Genomic DNA, 7,504 nt, shown 5'->3' with positions numbered 1-7,504 from the left:
TTTTAGACAAAGTATGTGGTGTTGTACCTATATTTCTGAATTGCATCTTTTGGTTTTGGCAGGCGAGAGATACGTAGCCGTGGTATATCCTTTTCGTTATTTACAATTGGCGTCTATGAAACGTGTTAACTTCTTCATTGCACTCGCGTACATTAACGGCGCAACAATTTGGATGTACACAACCGTATTGTATTATACGGTATATAATGCAACATTTGTGATTCTGAGTGATGGACTTTTGGAACTGCTAACATTTGTTTGTGTGTCTTTTTCTCATATAAAAGTATACATCGAAGCAAGAAGACAAGCTTGTAAAATGTCCTCCATCGAAAAGCAATCAAATCGCCAAGGAACTGCGAAGAAAAGAAAAGTTGATAGCCGTGCGACAAAGACAACGATGCTAGTATACGGAGCATACATTATATGCTACATGCCACACATTATTTACATGATAAAAACTATAATACAATGGAGTCATGACGGAGAATTCCAAGTCAACTCAACACTCCGCTATCTCACTCTGCTTTCTCATGCTAATGCAGGGATGAATCCATTTATTTATTCCTGTATGAACCGAGGCTTTATGAGAAATGCAGTTAATTTAATATCAGGTATACGCAGTCGCGAAATAGGAACAACAGTGAATACATGAAGACTTTTTTACTGATTGTTCTTTTAGGTTTTTAGTGAATAATGAAATGGTCTTCGTCCTTCGCTGCATTCCCCAATATGAGCACACTACTACTCGTACTACACTCAAATTTTTTTTTTTTAAATAAATTTGTTCTAACGCTTGTACGGGCATTCCTCCAGCGTTTCCGATCTGAAGCGAAAAGGTTACCACGCAAAATTGCTAACATCACAATTGGCGTGGTTTATCACCCCCCTGACCAAAATGATTGGAATATGTCATGCCATATTACTAGTTGTTTGGATTTCATTTGCAGCCGACTCTGATACAGCTTTCCTGGTGGCTGGTGATTTCAATCGGATGAAGGACATCCAACTTATAAAATATTCACTCAATCAGATAGTTTCGAAGTTTAAGTACATGTGAAACCGGTATCCTGGACTTGTATAAGAGACAGGCATTCATGATAAGGAAAAATATATTGTTTGATAAAAGGGGCGAGTAGAAAAAGTTTTTTTTTTCCAACCTGTAAATTGCATCACTCTTTTATTTCCATTAATATACGGTAGTTAGTAGCACGTCCTCAAATTCATCATCCTTAATTTATACCCTTGAAAAAATCAACTGACATTCTTGCAGCATCACTTCCATTCAAAATAATGCTATTTTGTCAAGTTAAATTGCTGCCTCTATTGATTGTTATAGGCCTAATAGACTTATGCACATACAAATTAATGTGATGTGGATATTATTTTTGTTATTGTTGATGTTCTTGTAGTTTTTTGTTATTCTATATTGTTCACAGTCACTTGTTGAGTATTTCAATGTATACTGTGTAAAAGCATCGTGTGTGTATGTTTGTCTTGTGTAAGGGATTGTCACCTACAAGTAGGATAGTGATATATTCGCTGTTGACAATCCTTGGCACATGTATTGTGTGCCTAAATAAATAAAATAAAATAAATAAATAAATAAATCTTGATCAATCTAAGAACCACCCCCTTAATGTTATGGCCGATGAATTATCTGAGGGAAATGATATGCTTCTTGCCAACAAAATTAACCTTTTTTTTCAATCACTTACTCAGGATTTTAAGCCCCTAACACCTGTCGTAAATACCGAAATTGAGAAACAACCTGTTCCTGATCACCTTATCATTGAACCTGTAGTGGTTGAAAGCAGAATTAGAAATGTTAAAGGTTTTAAGGCCCCGGGACAAGATGGGATCTTTCCCTGGATTCTCAAAGACAACTTTAACACCCTTGCGAAGCCTTCTTTGTGCAATTCTAAATTCCAGTTTAAGGGAAGGGTATATCCCCGATATTTGGAAGAGCGCCGACGTAGTCCCTATCCCAAAGGTTTCACCGCCTAAATCGATTGAGGCGGACCTCAGGCCAATTTCCCTCACCTCATCTGTCATGAAGGTTTTTGAGAGTATCATCGGTGACCTTATCTGGGAACAGATCAAAGGCAAAATTCATCTAAATCAATTTGGGTGTAGTAAAGGGGTTTCCACTACAGACGCAATGATTAAATTCTTACATGAATGTTTTACTGCTACCGATAAAGGCGAAGAGACCCGAGCATTATTAATTGATTTCCGCCGACGGGGGCTCTTGTCAATGACTATTACCAAAACCAAGTCAAAGCACCTCGGATCATTTAAAATTTTTACATCAAAAATCCAGAACTAATGCCTTCTTTAATAGCACCGTCATTAGATTTCCAAGGGTCTGGGATTTTAATTCCTTTAAGTATATTCCAGACATGTGCAATATTTATTTAAGAAACTTCTCTAATCAACTTAAACAATTTTTGAATGAAAAAAAATATTGGAAATTAATGCAATCTCTTTTCACAACTTGTTTGAATTATTTTACTGGTGGCCTTGAATCTTCTTTTACATAATTATTCTGTTCTTGAAATTGTGTCACTGCTGGTTGCACGGTTTGAGTACCTCGGGACAACATTTGGGAAAGGCGCAATATAAATACCCAATACCATGGCATTTTAGTTTGATTTGTGTGTATGGACTTTGCTTGTATTGTATGTTGTTTTCCGGAATAAATTGAATTGAATTGAATAATTGTTATTGTAGTTCAAGCTGTACAGTAAACTATAGCCTAAGTTGTCCTGGGTTACCTAGATCTCTATACCGAAAATCCCGTATAAAGATCATGATAAATTTATTGGCGCTTTATTTTGAATATAATAATAGTGATGTGATAGAGGAAACAGAGGTACTATTTGAGGAAATCAAATTTTCGCGCCTCCATGGTGGGGCTGAGGTGGGTCGAACTTATATATCTGTGAAAGTGTCTCCCTGGGCCACCTCTCTTTTCAATACCTGGATCCTATTTATGATGTGTCTAGGCTATTGCAATTTTCACTTCATGCCCTCAAAAAAGTATAAACAACTTCCAGAATGCTCTACCATTTCAGGGTCTTTGCCCCTACACCCCCACCAGGGGCTTAGTCAGATATTACGTTATAAATACTGTAACATACAGTGGGCGTATCTATAGGGGAGGCAGGCAGTCACCAGTCCCCACCTCCACCCACATTGAAAATGTTCGAAGCAGCAAAAATTACGCTTAAATAGGTGAAAATTCATTTTATTTTGCAAGCTAGTGTTCCCTTACTTAATCATCGAGCTCATCCCCACCCACTTCAACATTCTATCCACCCGCACCCCACCCCCTACCATTTCAAGACGTAGATACGTCATTATGTGTATTAACATATGATTCTGAAAACCAAGTTTTAACATTATATTGGTAAAATTGTGGCGTAACGCCTATGCACCCTCTTGCGATGGTCCACAAGGGACCCCGACCAATAGGGGGCCAGAAGAGTCCCAGTACAATGGAATTGGCGAAATGGGCTCAAAATGTTCCCCCAGTCTGAGAAGGTTACAATGCCCCCGGTCCCAGCGTTACGTCACTTCACTTATACATTGATTACATGGAAATCTTTGGCTCTGTGCCTATTAATAGTTAAAAAGAAAAAAAAAACATTAATCCGGGTAAAACTGCTTATTGATTTGATTTTTAATTCATTTCATATACTGCAAGCTACTCCACTTAAGAATTGAAACATTATCCGTTAGTCTTACGATTTTTGGAAATTGAAAATCTTGGTTGAATTATTCATCTACAACATGGATTTGATTTTTATTTATTCACCAAGAATAGCCCACGAAAGTCTAGAAGGCGTCTTATTTCCAGTGGGGTTCTTCTGGTGGTGATTGGGCAGTACACCAGGAGACAATACCCTACTCTTTTCCGAAGAGTGTAGCGTTCTTTAATGTGCACATGGGCCATTAGTGCACACGGGACCAACGGCTTAAACGTAATCTCATCCGAAAGAGGTGCGCTATTGTAACTTGATATTTCGGCCCCTCCAGCTGCAACACAAGGCCAGTTAGCGCACCTTCCGCCACGAAATAATGTAAAAAAAAAAAAAAAAAAAAAAAAATTATATTAACTTTTGTTATTACGCATTCTGCCCCTAAAATCTTCAAAAATATGATGTATATATTTCTTCCTTAATTATATATAAATTTAAAGTATTTATCAATCTCATTCCTACACTGTTTAACTCAATAATAAATTTTAATTTTAATTTCTCCTCCGCCTAGATGGTTTTGCCAAAATAATTTTGCTAAATGACAACATAAAATTGTATTTCTTTTCTGGCCTCTTCTGACGATTATTCTTTAAAAAAAATAGTTCGCCAACAAGGTCTTGTATAACAAAATTCTTGCCTTACAATAAAGGATGCCAACAACACACATTAACAATTTTGTAAATGTTATCAAACCTGATTTAGGTATTTAATATCTTAATAATGTTCGAATTTGAAAGAAAGAGGTGGTTTAATGTACGGATGAAATTATGCATTTTTGCTCTTAAGCACGTGGTATAATATTTTAAAAATAGATTGGGTAGCTTTGTGGTTAATTTAGGCCTATGTCAGAAATAACGTTAACAGAGAACTGCAGTAACTATCGCAACGTTTAATCAGATTTACGTTATAAATACATGCATATTAACATGATTCTAAAAACCTGCAAGTGCAGCCTTAGGTAAAATTGTTAGCTTGTAGCTTGGTGTGTTTGTTTTATGATGTAATTTATACCATTTATTAGTAACAGACATTGATTACGTGGCAATCTTTGACTCATGTGATTATTTATAGTTTAAAAACATTAACCCGGGTAAAATTGCTTATCGATTTTATTTGATTCATTTCATGTAGTGCAAGCTACTTCACTTATTGCATTGAAAATTGAAACATTATCCATTAGTCGCTAGTTACATAATTTTTGGAAATTAAAAGGCCTGGTTGAATTATTCATCTAGTATAATGTACATCGTGTAGCATCGCTTACCATTGTTTGATGATATGATGATGATGATATATATATATATATATATATAAATAAATATATATATATATATACATATATATATATGTATACATATATACATATATATATAATACATGTATATATATATACCTATAATATACATATATATACAAATATATATATATATGTACATATATATACATATATATATTATTCACAATTAGGATATAAAGTGATGTTGTACTGTAGTACCTGTTGGCACGTTATTACAAAATTAATTATTTTCTAAAATTAGATCATTATATTTCTGTAAAACGAGTAGATTATTGTACGTAACTTGATTGTTGTCTTTTCTTCTAATTTCTAACTGTCATTTTTTTAATTTTTAACGATAATTCATCAGTGACTGATTCTTAGAGATAAAGTACAATAATGCTATCATTGTCTGTGTAAGACTTTTTCGTTTATTTTAAAAAATATATATAATAAGTTCTCTAATAATAGGCATCAACGAATCTGAAAACTATTAACGTAAATTTAATATCCGCTTATTGAGGAGTCTAAAGTATTTGAAATATTATATTTCATCAACATCAACGAATATCAACATAAATAATGTAATTTTAATTTTCTCTACCGAAGAGCCTACATAATTATTTTCCGTGTAGGCTCCAATATCTGCATCTGTCTCTTATACACATCTAAGATGTGTATAAGAGACAGTCCTAGGACATAGTAAAACAAATAAACAAATAAATTAAGGAGTAGGCGTAGCTATTATTATGCCAAGTAAGTAATTCCCTTGTGGAACAAGATTATCTTATCTAATATCTTTTCTTAAATAAAAAACTAGGCCTAGCCTAGCGAATTTAATTAATTCCTAGGCCTCCTAGGCCCTAATTAATTAATTAAGATAATAATATAGTTATATAATAATTCATAAATGTATTAACAAAAGAAACACACACAGTGTTTTGATATTGATATGAATTTGTATTATTCAGATCCCTGATGTTTGTCATTCCTACCTAGCTAGGGCCTAGGCCTGGTACCATACTACGAATTTTTATACTGTATGTACCATCATTTGCTAAAAACTGTCGCAACAATATAGATGTGTATAAGAGACAGCCCATACACTCAAGTGTGTACTGCGTTCGTTAACGTGCACATGGGTCTAAGCACCCGAAAGACTATGCGCTTTCGTAACTTGCATTTCAACCCTGTGACTGAAACTCAAGGAGAGGCAGCGGTGGGAATTGAACCGCTGACCAATTATTTAAATAATATCAAATATTATTAAACGGTAACGATTACATTATTTCATAACAGTAAAGTAGATCAATAAAAATGGACATAGTAATCCTTATTATTAATCCTTCATTAACAATAATAACTTTTTCAATATTCTTATCAAATCATATTTTGATTGATTATATTTGATTTAGTTTCGACGCAGGCAAACCTTGCTAAAAAGGTATTCATTCTCCATCAAAAGGCATTTCCTATGAATGGAATGACCTGTTCAAAGCAGGAGCGGGTCTAGGAGGTAATTTACGGGGGCGGGGGCTAAGATATCCGACTGGAGAGGGGCTAAGTATATGGGGGATAAGTATTTATGGGAGTAACTATAGCGAGCAGCGTTATCTGAGAGCCGAGGCCTGAGCCGGAAACACATTTTCATTGTGTGGACTAGATCTGCTGTTATATAATTTTTGATACTGTACACTGTAATACCAATTTCCTAGTGGAGACGAAAGCAATTTGAACATATATTTTTATGCTAATGATATTACAAATGACATTACATGATTAGAGGCTCAAAATTCTGAAGTGACGGTACAACGTACAGGGCCAACAATATAGAATTTTGTTATAATTTGTTTATAAAACCCATTTTTCAGAGGAGAGCAGAAATAAAACTATATCTATGGACAGATAAGAAAATAAAAATAAAAATTTATTGATGAAGTAAACAATCTAAGTAATGGAATTACTGTAATATATTAAATTTACCGGTACTGTACTTAAGGGGAAAAAATACTTTTATTGTATTTTTAATTACAGCACGCAATTTCAGTTTTCAAAAAGAATCCTAAAACTCTTTTATAAATCCTTTTCTCTTGTTTTATTCGCTTTTTTGCTCATTTTAATATTTTTTTAAGTGAGTACGGTTTTACAATTTGTAGGAAGTTCAGCCTAATTTTCAAGCAATGTTTTTACTACGTTTGACAATAAATTATATATTGAAAAACAATAAAAAAAAATGTAGAAGCAAATAAAAAAATAATAATGTATGTAGGTGCATTTACATCTTATGAAATTTACTTTTCAAGGTGAATTATGATGCAATGTTTGTGGTGGTCGGAAAATCGGAAGATTTATGCATTACAATTCCGATTATTAAACCAATGTTTAATACGAAACGAATGTGCTGTGCTGGAAAAGCTCTTAACAGCAGTAGGCTGTCAATCGGACAATCCGAGGACAGGTAAGGTCT

The sequence above is a fragment of the Anneissia japonica genome, unplaced genomic scaffold, assembly GCF_011630105.1.
Source record: "Anneissia japonica isolate Jap-2015-1 unplaced genomic scaffold, ASM1163010v1 scaffold287952_len401801_cov160, whole genome shotgun sequence".
NCBI classification, from domain to species: domain Eukaryota; kingdom Metazoa; phylum Echinodermata; class Crinoidea; order Comatulida; family Comatulidae; genus Anneissia; species Anneissia japonica.
Note: the sequence above shows the minus strand (reverse complement) of the source record.